Below are 14987 nucleotides of genomic sequence, written 5' to 3'. Positions count from 1 at the left end.
ATTAGCAGACAAAAATGGGTGGAAAACTTGGTGTGGAGTCAAAACAGTCCATGTCTCAGTTACTACAACACAGTATCCCAAAAATAATGGCATTTTGCCCTTGTTTCCAGTTCTAACACTGCTATTTTTTGCAGTAATATGTGACACATTGCTAACTTTCGCCAAATCATGCAATACAGATGCATTGAGTTGAAAATCTCTTGATTTTGCGCACTGATCCGTTATATGTCACAATTTGATCCATAATATGAAAATTGATCCATAATATGGTTTTCAGAAACCGATACAATTTTTAATTTTTATGCAATTCTATGTGAATATTACACTCAAAACAGTTTACTAACCGAAGTTCCAACTTGCAACGATTCAATTCGTGTTTTTAAATTATAATTTTACGTTTTCCATGTCGTTTTATTGAATTTTATTGGTTGAACTTCACACTATTTGATCCATAACTGTGGGGTCATGGTACGAGTAATTCCAAATTTAGCCAGCAACAATTTGAGCAGCGTTTTGTACCAAATACTGAATACTAGATACTGATAGGCCAGAGTAGGACGGTCCTTACTACTCAAAGTTGCTGTTGTTTGTATAATCAAAGAATGAAATGTGATGATTGCTCAAAAGCGACACAATTGCACTTTGATAACTGACGACTCATTTTGAAATTAAATCAACGAACTGAAGCAAGATTCGATAAGTGTAACGTTAGCGTAATAGTCAAAGCGGTAGACTAAAGGGAAATATCTACGCACATATTATCGCGATAAAATTGTTCAGGCTCAATGTGCTAGTTGACAGTGGTAGACGTATCTCGACGGTAACATAGAAAATGGTTAGTGTGTAATTAAATCAGTGTTGAAGAATATATTCTAAAATTTGGATATGCAAGCCAAACCCAAAGAAAATAGAGAGAAATTTTTTGACGATCTGTTGGATATTTGTAACATGTAAAGAGATATCAATGCGATGTCAGATGGAGCTTAAGGAAAGCATTGGAACCACGAAAGGAGTAGCTTCGTTCGAACTGCGATATTGCGGATAGATAAAAGCTTTTGTGGAAGTTTGTGCTAGTAAAGTAATCGCATTCGAGACGAACCGTGACAAAGAATCGATGTTTAGAGCTTTAATGTATCATTCCATTTCTATAGGTATATTTCAACTACAGTTAGTAGATAATCCATATCAATTCATTTTATTAATACTATTATTAAAATGAAGCTGAATTTTTTCGAATAAAAAAACCTCTGATAAACAAAAAAAAACTAAATTAGGTGCACCAAACAAACCATTCCAGAAACTTTCCATGCGAAATTCAACATTATATCATGAAAAATAAAATAATTTCAGACTGAAATACATACGGGTCTACTCAGAACATAACTTTGAAGCACAAACGAAATTAAACGTAAAATTACCATCATGTTTGTCATTTTCCAACATCACCATGACTAACTGTTGATATCGCATCGAAATTTTTCAGGAACGCTCGGTTGGATGCAATTAAAATATGAAGCAAAATGAAACAATAAGTGCTTTGGTCGTTGTGAGAGATATATTTTGTAGATAATGTCAATAAATTCAATGAATTTTCTTCTGCTCATGGATGAGCCTTACTCGTGGAACATTAGCATTTCAAATGATCATCAAAACCATACCTAATCTATTCGAAGTTTTTATTGGAGATCCATCTCTATCGGTACAGAGACAATAACTGTAGGGTTTCCTGAACACTTTCCATGACATCTATCTCCCTCAGTCAGAATTCACATCTATATAACTGTCACCCTTTGCCTGTCCACAAATGTTGCTGGTAGAGGTTTCCCAATATAAGTGTTAAACAAATCCTCTCGTCATCTTACTGCAAACGAACTTTTATGAACATTGTCCAATGTTCACAAGAGCAGAAAGTAATACACAACACCATCCCGAAAGCCATAAACCTGCGGTGTGCAAACGAATGACCTTAAACGAAAAGATAAAAACTGAGTAAAAATAAATCGAGTAGTTAAAACAAGAATATAAATGCAATTTATATATAATTTTTTGAAAAGAAGAAAGTTGAGAAGCTAAATTTAGTTTATGAAATTCAGATAACTATAGTGTAGTTCAAGTTTTATAAAAAGTATATATATACCACAATGTGAGAAGATAAAAAAGTTGATCCAGTCAAGATGTCTGATGACGTTATTCGAGAACACAAATTTGAGTTAGGGTAGTATTTACAATACTAAGACTATTCTACGGAAAAATATCGAAGTGATCTAGTAAACAGTTCAAAGTTTTATTTGAATGATAGTTTAATAAAATATAGAAATTTAAAGTCACAAAACACCCTCAACGCAAGAATCTAGATGGCACGCATTTATTCAAAGCATAGGTAATAATATCAATTACTATTAAATAGACGTTATGTACGCATCTCAAACCAAAAAATAAAAAAAAAAAAAACGACTTTCGATTGGCGATAATATGTCCATCAAAGTCCCATCAGCTTACCGATGAGAAAATAAAAATGTGTGTTAGGGAACTCTCAGCACTGCCATTTGCAACAAGCGATGTAGACGACCGGCTACTGGCTACGAAACTTGCAGATGCCAATGTCGCGGTTAGCAGCGTTCAAGATAAAATTCGTATAAATAATACAAATGCAGCAGATAAATACTGACGGTGCGAAATAGACCAAATCCTAGAACCAATTGTGAGATTCCATATTGACGATAGTAAGCGAAATAAAACGATAACTGGCAAACAGTGTACAGCTAGTGGGAGTTGTTATTTAATATCACATCCATACTTTATTGGTGGGTCTTTGGCAGAAAGTCGAAAGGACAAAAAGTAATGAAAAATACATAACAAGGTTAAGAACCAAGTCGAAACATCGACACTGAAGAAATCTGTTAGTCGCAGACGATATAGGCCTATCTATCAAGATAAGCAACATATTAGAGTTTAAAGGTATTTGCTCTTAATAAATCTTCGAGCTGTTTAATAGAATACCTTTGAGTAGCTTATAGCTACTTATAGGTATTTGCGTACCTCACATGTGATTTTAGTATTTTATTTTTTTGCATGAAGTGAAGTGTTAAAGTTCAATTAGTAGTTTTAAACATACTCTAATAATTCTTCCCTTAAATTTAATAAAAAAAAGTGTAGTGAAGATTAAGAAGAAAGATAATTTGAGTTACGAGAATATAAAATAATTACTTGTATATATCAACATGTTCAATTTAGTTATATTTGAGAAATAAATGGATGTCTAAAGAGGGTTTACGTGAAAAAAGTATAAATTTTGTAAACAATTTATTTTTCAGCAAATGTGGTTACGTTTACTATTGCAACTTAAAACGTGAATATTCCTAACAGGTAACAATATCGTCACATCAGGGTCAGGTACCAAACGGCAGGATTTTATTATTAATCAAACAGCATCAGTAGCATCCGGCCGTCCTTGTATGACTCGCTTAGCCCTCTTCTCAGCGCTTCTCACTCTAGCAGCTCATCAAGTGGTCAATCCAAAAGATTATACCTAATCTAATCATCACTGGTGGCAGTAGCGCGGTAGGAGTTGCCAGAAGGAGGAGAATCTCGAATTTGACGAAGATTCAAACGAAGGTCTGCATACAGACGAACATAAAAAAAAATAAATCGAATATCCTTACAAGTTTTTCGTAATTAATTTGTGTAATTTACTAGTATTTGTGAAATGTCATAATTTATGAAGCTATACTTTCTTAATTGCACACTGAAAACTCCGTCTATGTAACTTCTAGTAAGTAAATTTCATTAACGTAATTTTATTTACGTAGTATTAGTAAATGGAATTTGTATGCATGTAATACAATTAAACATTTATTTATCACATACTTATTATTGTTTTGTAAACCCGGGACATTGAAGCTCGAGCTAAGTCAAGGGAACAGCTATGTCCTCCGTGATAATCCAAGATAGGACTTCTTTACCTCATACCTACTTAGAGTACATATAATATGATTCATAGAGGTTATAACCAGCATTCATCGGAACCTTCAGCACATAAGTTCATGCTCACGCAAGAACATCGATCGATCACCCATAACTCAACACGCCAAAGTAGTAGTGTGGTAGAGTATTTGGGTCTAAATCTGAAGAGTCTTGGTTCGTATCCCACTCTGCATATTTTGTTTTTTTTTTTTGTTTTCGGGTTGACCGACAGAACTATAAGTAGATCATAAATGAAAACGCGAGTCATGATTTAGAGCATTAAGGACATGATATCTAGCAATCAGTGTGATTTCAAGAGACATAATTTTTACCCTGATTCCCACGGAGTTCATGACTGACCTAGACCACCAAAGCAATAAAACATTTAGCTGAAACAGAATTCCACAAGCTTTGTCAAACAAGAATTGTTTGAATTTGAAAATTAAATGTGCGAAATATCATGCAGGCTGCGTTTAAAAGGTGGGAAGGAGTTATAGTAGTTCACGCAAAAAGTTGCAAAATGATGATTTTTACAGCAAGAGTCGTACATTACTACGAGTGTTGTAAAAATTTAGTTCTGCAACGAGTTGCGTACAAAACTAACTGCAAATCTGTAGAAAACCGCTTAAGGGTGTCATTAATCATATCGTGATGCATTCAACACTATTTTTAGATTCTTGAAAAAAGTTGTGTAATGATCCATTTTGCAATTTCTCATCGTAATAGGCTGTTTTTCATCCTGCCAATCTGTCATGAAACGACCTACTTTCTTGAACTGAATTATACAGTGCGGTAAAAGTCATTACGCTTCTGAAACCAGTGCTGTAATGATTCATTACGCAACGCTTTGTTATTACGCAACTGTTTTGAGTTGCGTCATGAATCATTTTACAACAGTTGTTCAAAAATTTTAAAATTATGGTGAATGCTTTCCGACATGATTTCTGATAGCCTCAAGGGGTCTTATATGAAATTGCAAAAAATGTTGTAAAAACTCGTTGCAGAACTCGATTTTTACAGCACTCATCGTAGTTATCCAACTCCACAAGCCTCGTTGGATAAATGTACGACTCGTGCTGTAAAATAAGTCATTCTGCAACTTTTTTAGAAGATTTTAGTTTTCAAATACTCCTAAGGCCCCTTACCATTCCTGTGGATAAACGGTGTATTGTATGAATTTGTGCGGATGTCATTAGTCCTCTGAAATCTCTATCGAATATGGGCATTAGGATATACAAGCGTAACCAATCATCAGTAGATAGTTCTTCAATATGGCAAAGGCCTCTTACCGTCCATATTAGCAAACGAAGTGTTGTATTGAGTTGTGTCGATGTTTTTGTACTTCCTAGGACTCCACGATATACAGGCCTAAGTATCTACAAACTTAAGTAGTTGTACATTTATTATACTTATTTATAACATAAAATCTAAACTCTTAAGGCGAAGTAGCCCGTCATTCGTTTTGGTAGCCATGTTGATTTTGCAGATTGCAATTTCAAAGCGATAAAACTCAGTCATCTTAAGTAATATTGATTCAGAAAAGTATCGTAAATAATTGTGAGACGGATTGGCCACAATCATCGATGCCCAGTATAAATTACAATGACGGCCTACTTCTCCTTAATATAAGCAAATGGTTCAATGTACTGATCTGTACTGATGTTCATGAATTTACTTCGTTAAACAAGTGACGTCAATTGAATTTGCGTAAAAACAGACTTCGTTGATTGAGGTTTTGGTGAATTGAATTTAAAAATGGCGTCAGACATCGATATTCGTCAACAATATTCTCCAACCGGAGGTCACCATCTTGGATTCCAAAATGACGTCGGACATCGATTTCCGTCATCCTCTCATCGTGCCCGTTCCGAAAATATCCATATTGTATGGGTTTCCAACGGTTCTCCCCAACTGGAGGCATATAATTTCCCGCAGAATTGTCAAAACTCTATCTACGCACTGCTTATAAAAAGTGACGTAAATTGAGTTCACTTCGTAAAAAAAAGTGACTTAAATTGAGGTAGCGTAAAAAAAGACTTCGTAAATTGAGGTTTTTGTGTACAAATATTAGTTTCACCTAATTTTACATAATTCCGCTAATATTATTAAAGGTGTCATGATGATAGTGCACATTGCCATGATCAAGTATGAAGATACCTTAGAGTTCTCTTCGATGCGTTTGTATTTTGAAGGAAGAACCTCCCACAGTATTTCGATCGGCCGAAATCGTGAACTTAATTCTGTAGCACCTTTAAACGTGATTTTTTCGGGATGGTGTCTTCGGACGAAAATTTTCTAAAATTATAGCGCAAATATTGACGGTAAATGTTAGTTCGCAACTTTACCACGGGCGGCGCTGCGAAACTATTTTTTTTTTAAATGACGGTCTTTAAATATGATGTCTTCAGCAGAGTTGTAGATAATTCAAATACAAACAACTTTACCAAAGACACCTAGTGTGTATTCAGCCGCATTTCCAAAATACGGGAGTATTTTATGAACGACCCCCTAAAACTAGTTTTAATCGTATATTTTGAAAATGCGAACCGGTAGCAACAATGTTCTACAAAATTGTGTAAACAGTCAAAACGAATCATTCTCTAGAAGACACTAGGTTTCTAGGACTCAACCAAATTAATCATGTCAAAAACCATCAGAATTGTTTCTAAGATTTACTTCTAACGAATATATGTGAGGATTTTTGTGTTGTGGAATCTGTTTCTCCGTTATGGAAAAATGAAGCGTTCCACACAGCAATCGAATATTCCATATTTGTACACAGTAACCTTAATCCCAACGACTGTAGTTATGAGTATGTTTGTGATTACAATATGGGTAATTATGACAATATCAGGTACAAAATAAATAGAGTAAACTGGCAATCCAATCTGAAAGGAGAAGTAAATATCGAAAGTGCCGTACAAAACTTCTACAAAATATTGTCGGAGGTAATTCAGGAGGAAGTTCCACTCAAACGTAAAAGACGAGGTTTTGGCTCAAAAAATCCAGTCTGGTTCAATAAGCAAATCATTAATTTGAAAAATCGCAAACAAAAAGCACACAAAACCTACAAGGCACATAATAGTCAAACAAATTTAGAAAAGTATCTGAGTATTTGTGATCAACTAAATTTAACTATTTCTAATGCACTTACCAGGCGTTGCAGAATTCGCTCTCATTTGAGAATGAAGCACGATCAAAGCAAGCAAAGAAAAACATCAAATCTGTTGCGGTCCACGATCATCATTGTATCGCAAGGTGTAACAAGTCTGATAAATGGAAGCAGCGAGCGAGAGCCCCAACGAGAGAGCGATGATAAAATCCATTTTTCTCGCTTGTTTACCGTTGGGGATAGGTGTTTTTCTTTACTGGCACGATAAACAATCCACGAACTTCCAATGACAACAGTGTCCCCCAGGCTTGGAGCATGTTTAGAGGGGTTTTATCATGCACTACTATCCCCCCAATCTGATCAAACTTGTAGCAGTATACGATAAACAGTCTCTCATAATGTGCAGCATGTTATGATAGTTACAGAGAGCGATACGTGAGAGATTCTCTCAATTTTCTCAGGATTCAATCCCTGGCACTTACAGATTATAACATGAAAACCGAAAATGAAGTCAAGTCATGTCCAAAGAATTTCTTCAACTATGTCAAATCAAAGATTAATTCAAACAATTTTCCATCGAAAATGACATTAGACGACAAAGAAGGAAATAACTTAGACGATATTTGTAACCTTTTTGCAACTTTTTTTCAAGAAACTTACACGAACTTCTCTGATAATGATCGTGATTTTGGATATTTTTCATACCTTCCAGAGATTTCAAGGGATGTTGGAGTAAATCAAATTCATGTTCAAGACATTACGACAGGTCTGAATGATTTAGATGCTACTAAAGGATCAGGGCCAGATGGAATCCCACCAGTATTTATAAAAAAATTAGCGGTAGAACTTACAACTCCACTATTCTGGCTTTTCAATATGTCACTTGAATCTGGTGAATTTCCAAAGGAATGAAAAAAGTCTTTCTTGGTACCTATTTACAAATCAGGCAAAAAATCTGATATCAGGAAATATCGTGGGACTGCCATCATTTCATGCATTCCAAAACTGTTCGAATCAATTATTAACAAATGTATTTTTGGTCAAATTAAACACAGAATAACTAATTCACAACATGGCTTCTTTAAAGGCCATTCAACTACTACAAACCTCCTGGAGTTTGTTGATTATTCCCTAATGGCAATGGATAAAGGTAACCACGTAGAGGCTCTCTACACTGATTTTAGTAAAGCATTTGATAGACTTGACATTTCAATGTTAATTTTCAAACTGAGTAAAATAGGTATCGAGAAAAAGCTTCTCAAATGGATTGAATCATATCTAACTGACCGGCAGCAAATAGTAAGATTTAATGACAAAAAATCCAAACCAATTCAAGTCACATCAGGTGTTCCCCAAGGCTCCCACTTAGGACCTCTCCTTTTTATTTTATATGTTAACGACGTATCTTTTCTTCTTAAAAAAATACGGATTCTTATATATGCAGATGACATGAAATTGTTTTTAGAAATCATGAAAGACGACGATTATGAAACATTCCATAATGAAATACTTTTATTAAATACCGTAATCCGGGGTAACATTGATCATTTTTTTTAGTTTTTCTTAAATTTTTCATTTCACAATACAAATGTTACAAGTTTCATATTTTTAAAACAAGTGCTGGCACCCACCGCTCCTAACTATGTACTTTATTTTGTTTTTCGAAAGATTTAAACATGTTTAAATAAATGTTTTAAGTGATTTTTTGATTCAGCTGATATGGGGTAACATTGATCACCCAAGTAAACAACGTTCGCTAATATTGGAAATGTCGTTACTTATTAAAATCAGGGCCCCAGAAGCCGAATATGAAGACCAAACTCTTACAAGTCATTTACTTTTTGAGTTATTTCAAAATTAAAAACACCTTGAACCGCGGAATACGCCTAAAAGTAGGCAATTTCCTCAGGAAATTCTACATTCGTAATAGTAATTAGTTAATGTTGCCTAATTGAATAAACTTATGAAAGATTTGAAAACGGAATCGTTTTCGGCGATGCCATTTTTTGTAAGAACCGCATTTTCCTTGATTACATCGTCTGCAGAACTCATGTGAGACATGAATTTTCGGTAGTGTCAGTGAAAATGATAGAAATCATTGTTTCAAAAAGTTGACAAATTTGCGCATGAACTAAACGCAATTTTGGCAAAAACCTTAATTATCATTAGCTTATGAATATACAAAAGAGAGGCACCATTCATTGTTCGAAAATGTTTCATCAATAAATCTTTATTTGAACGTTTAACAAGATGAGTCATCCCGATCAATGTTACCCCGCTGATCAATGTTACCCCGGATTACGGTACCTGGTGTTTTAAAAGTTTATTGAAGTTGAATGTTGAAAAATGTAATCTAATAACTTATAGCAGAAAACGAAACACTCCGAATTTAACAATAAGGTTAGGAAACCAACAAGTTAAAAAATGTGATAAAATTAGAGATCCAGGAGTAGGGCTGTGCAAATATCGATATTATCGATAAAATCGATTTTATCGGGCCGATATTATCGATACGATATCCGATATCGTATGAGCCGATATTTTCCGATATCGATAAAACAATTGCCGGTCCGATAATCAGACCTTTTTTTATTATTTACATTGAAGAAATAAAACTGATTCAATGAAATTCAAGATGTCCTCTGGGAATTGCATGTCGCAACTACAAAATTCAAGAAATGGACTACATAATGCGAAAGTTATTGTGGAAAATTGTCGATTTTGCTTTTACACCCATCTTTTTGAAATAATCGGATATCGGTTCAATACCGATAATTTCAAATCCGATATATTGCCGATACCGATATTGAATCAATATTATATCGCCGATACCGATAAATGCTCATTGTGCACAGCCCTATCCAGGAGTAATTTTGGATTCCAAATTAACGTTCGTTGAACATTACAACATAATAACTCATAAAGCGGGCAATATGCTTAACTTCATAAAACGTTTCGGATATCATTTTCAAGATCCTTATACGATCAAAACCCCTATACGTTGCTTATGTGAGATCCATATTAGAGTATTGTAGTGTTGTCTGGTCCCCATATTTGAAATCACATGAAGAACGAATAGAGCCGATTCAAAAGCAGTTTCCACTATACGCACTCCGCAAATTAGGATGGACTGTATTTCCTCTTCCGTCATATAAAGCACGATGCATGTTGATAAACATTCAGACATTAAAACAGCGACGAAAATATGCCATGGTCGCATTTGTTAATGATATCGTTTCACAACGTATTGACTCAACAAAGCTATTATCCAAACTAAACTTTTATGCTCCTAATCGACAATTGCGTCACAGAAACTTGTTTACTTTAGATCGTTATCGTACAAACTACGCCAAATTTAGTCCTCTAAATCAAATGATGTCTGTTTACAATGAGCACTGTGAAATGATTGATCTAAGTATGCCCCGGACCAAATTGAAATCATATTTTAACTCACTAGGAAATCTTAGAATATAAGAAACTATGTAACTATGTAGTCTACAAATGATTGACGAAATAAATAAATAAATAAAATAAATAAATTCTAAAGATCAAGGAAAAGCAGTTACAACCATTTAAGTGCAAAAATCAGTCATTTTTGGGGTCCGTGTATTTATTCGGGTGGTGGGTGGTGGCAGATGAAACCTAGTAGGATTCATAATACATCATTAGTAGTTGTAAATGTCGATAGTCTTATTGGTATCCACGAGTATCCCTTTTACTTAGAGAAAGTTTCATCAATGACTCTTATTACCCTGTAGTACTTTGTTATATGATGGGTAGAGGGCTATGTGACTCCAAACTTCTGATTTTTCTTCTTCTTGACACATTCTTCATGTTTATACACACACTCAATAGGTACTGTGAAACGTAAAACGTTACAATACGTCACAGCATCCGTACGTAATTCCGCCCGATAACAGTATCGATAGCCAAACTGCAACCACGGACCATTCCCTAATGACGAACGCCGAGATGCAGAAATCCCAGTGGTCTCTCTTCGGTTGTTTATTTTTCCAAGCTGACACTCAGCCCATACGGAATTTATGTTTCACGGTCGAGAGAAGCGAAAACCTTTCAGGTTAAATCTGCTGATGGTTGATTTTTTAAGAGGATTACTCACATCTCAATCCACCGGCATTCACCATATCGAGTTAGTGCTAAGCAAGGCGCAGGCAAGCACATGTGTGTAAGGTCCAGACATGGGTCGGTCACTGTTGGTGTCGCTGCTGCTGCTGCTGCAAGGGCTCAACATAAATGGCAATGGAGCAAGAGCAGTCAGTGCAGCAGAAGGGATTCAATAATAAGATAGGAACGCCACGCAACGTAATGTACCTACGTATAGGGGTTCCTGGGGTAATATGCACTGCCGGGGCAAAACGCACCTTGTCAATTTCTCTGAAATAAACGAGTTTTGAGAGAAAAATGCTATGCGAAATGATGAATCGTTGCAAATTGTTGACACCCTGAGAATTTGATGCATTTTGACAAACTTAACAGGAAGATAGAACAATAAACTCAAAAAACACGATTCTGATGTAACTTTCCCGATCATTTCATTTGTTGTTTTGAAGGCGATGAATTGAGATTTTCACAACTATTCACCATAAAACAGATGATTAGACACTGGGTAAGTTGTTGATGACATGATTTGGCGAAAAAACACAACGATTTCTATTTTCCATAACATTTTCTGTTAAGCGCCCGGTTGAGGCAACATGCACTCCTTTGGTCGGGGCAGAACGATCCATTCCAAAATAAACTACAATCATAAAAGTTGGGTCATTTGAAGTCTTTATTAGCATATTTATGCGCAATTGTATCATCTTGTAGACGAAAATCATCCAAAACTCGTGTTTTTACGATAAATAAAATTACGTTCAAAACACGATAGTGCATCTTGCCTCATTGTTGTGGTGCATCATGCCCCTTTGTTTAGGTGCGTCGTGCCTCAATGTTGTGGTGCGTTCTGCCCCAAAAATCGGTGCATCGTGCCCCGCATCAATCTGAATTCACGCAAAAGTAGTGTTTGAAAAAAGTTCAATTATCCAACAATCTAATGTAATTATGATGGAAATTCCTTCAACACCATGTAGGGTGAACCCAAACCAACTGGATTCGTGTATTAAAACACTACATACATGTCGTTTAGTGTTCATTTCGGGACATTTTCCTTAAGTGGTGCATATTACCCCAGGAGCCCCTACGAGGAAAAAAAATGATGCTTTTGACCTCGCTCAGCGTGTGGGCGGCTAAGGTGAAGGATAAATGAGCCCCCGTTGTTGGACTTTTCTGCACAGACAGATTGAACGTTGCTTTTGTGCCATTGTTAAGATCAGGCTGAGAAAAGTTTTACATTTTAAGGATTTTTTTGTAAAAGTACAGTAAATTGAGTTAACTTTTAATGAAATTAACTCATTTTTACTCAAAACAAATGTTTTCAATTGGTATTTTTTCCTGACAATTGAAAAAATCCCAACAATGTACCAATTTTGAAACCGGACAAAAAACCTGCAGAAGTTTGCAGCTATCATCCAAATGAACAAGCGTATTATTCAGCTGCTGTTTAGTGCTGACCCAAGATGATTTCTGTCGGCTATTTTAGTGCACAGGGAGAAAATTTATGTCAATGATGGTCAAAAATGAAGTTTATTCAAACAAATTAAAATCAAGCTGAAATGATTTATCTAATTTCATGGTAAGTTTTAGTTTGTTCAAAACTTCAATTTACAAAATTTATTATCTGAAATAAAAGTTCATGTATTTTATAAATTATACTTTTAATTATCTGATTATTTTAATGATTTGTATTTCTGTCCTCTATATGAATATATTTTAATAATTTGAAGGATTCTCAGGACTATGCACCTGAAAAGAAATGTAATCAAATATCTTGATGTGTGGGAATTTTTTCAGAAATGGCCAAGTAAATCATTTATCAATATCTTCGTATTCAGTTGACAAGAAATGTCATTTCAAATGTAACTCGTTAAAGAAATGTATTTAACCAATTGTGTCAAAGAAATTTTCAACTCTTCTTGTATTAAACAACATCCCGAGCAGGCGTAAAAAAGCTTAACAATAGCAGATTATAATATGGATAGCTAATACTTACTTGATAGATATAAGACATCAACAGCAAATATTAAATGAATAGCTCCATTAAATCTGCGAACATCAAATTTTGCTATGGTTCAGAAGTTCCAGGAACAAAATGTTGATATTGTCTTTAGATTTTTTATCTCTTATGTCAATACTCTACTGCACTGTGACGTCACGCATCAATTTTGACAGGTACTGGTCCTGTTGTTTACAGTTTGGACTTAGTACTTTTTTCGAATCATTCTTAATTTCGTGAAAGTTTGCTGCGAGGAGAAGTCAAATCCACTGCAGATACCTACGGATCGTATTATTCTATCTTCCTACCGTGAAAAATCGTCACCATCAGCATGCTGGTGATAGAAATGCGAAGATGAAAAAATGATGGAAAAAACGACTAAGTCCGAAACGTAAACAACAGGACCAGCAGCTGTCAAATAAGTGAGGTTAGGCTCGTCATATGCAGCGCTCTATATCACGTTTTGTTTGTCAGAACTTCGTTCCTCCTCGGAACACATAGCTTGAATGTTTATTTTTATTTTTCAAAATCCAATATTTACGGAAGCTGACCATGTTTATTTTCTAGACACCTATTTAAAAAGTTTTGAGAAAGCAACTGTAATGATTGTATCTGATAACTTTTTTTATAGTGAATTGAACTTTAAAATGCATTCGGAATTTAACGTGAATTTCGGATATTTTGTCCATTTTCCGACAATTTAGCTATATTGTGACCTCTTCTGCAAGGCTTATTTATTGCTGAACAATGTGTTTATTAATCGTTATTTCGGTCTCTTTTGGATCTACTGTTCTTACAATATACACTCAGAAACACAGGATGTCACGAATTACTAAATATCAGTAATTTATCACTATTTTCTATCTGCATCTCTTTCATTCTGCAGGGAATTTTACTCCTATTTGTCAATTCGCCTGGGTTGAAGCATCGCTGAGCTTCCACCCACTCGAAATTATATTTAGTATACAAATTCACAGCAGAATGAAAGAGAGGCAGATAGAAAATAGAAATTAATCAAACTACAGGCAGCTTCATTTTTTACCGCAAAAAAAAAACAAATCAAGATAACTTTTTTGATTCTCAACATTTTTACACCATTTTTTCACAAAATCTCAAAAAACTCTTCTAGTTTATGAATTCGTGTCGATATTAACAATTGGTGATCTGGTTTTGAAGATATTCGGATGTTTCTTGGGGGACCGACATTTTCCTTTTAAAATGTATTTGGCTGCCATTTTGTTTTTGGTAAATTCATCAAAAAAAGTAAAATGTTGACTATACAATGCTAAGTAATAAGGAGATTCTCTGAAAAAAAAATCATACAAATCGGTTAAGTATTTTTGGAGATATCTGAAAATTACGATATGATGTTTTGTGAAGTGTTCAAGATCTTGTTATTTTGCCAGCGAGGTACCAGAAAGCTAAAGTCATTACTCAAAGACGGCTGCATCAAATTGCTTCTTTTTTTCACAGCATACTCTCATTAATGTATGGTTCTGAAGAATGAATATCCAAATACGTTATACAATCTGTAGCTTGAGAAATTTATATGGGTTATGTTTACGCGTCGGCCCCCAAGGAATATGGAAATATCTCCGAATCCAGATGACCAATGATCAAACGGTTTTGATACAGATTCTAAAAATATGGGAGTTTTTTGACCTTCCTTTGTCGAGTGGTTAGATTCCGCGGCTACAAAGCCGTGCTGAAGGTGTCTGGGTTCGATTCCCGGCCGGTCCAGGACCACTTCGTAATGGAAATTTTCATGATTTCCCTTGGCATAGAGTATCATCATAC

The 14987-nt window shown here is 35.0% G+C and overlaps 1 long non-coding RNA gene across 1 annotated transcript; it reads right to left on the bottom strand.

Moving 5' to 3' along the window:
* Positions 1 to 419: 419 nt before the first annotated feature.
* On the bottom strand, positions 420 to 13297 carry LOC110677022. Its single transcript, XR_002500901.1, has 2 exons — positions 13188 to 13297; positions 420 to 1965 (listed from the first exon to the last, which is right to left on the bottom strand). It is a non-coding gene; the product is annotated as an uncharacterized LOC110677022 (long non-coding RNA).
* Positions 13298 to 14987: the final 1690 nt, after the last annotated feature.

This window comes from Aedes aegypti, chromosome 2, assembly GCF_002204515.2.
Source record: "Aedes aegypti strain LVP_AGWG chromosome 2, AaegL5.0 Primary Assembly, whole genome shotgun sequence".
NCBI classification, from domain to species: Eukaryota; Metazoa; Arthropoda; class Insecta; order Diptera; family Culicidae; genus Aedes; species Aedes aegypti.
This window is presented reverse-complemented; position numbering and strand designations above follow the sequence as displayed.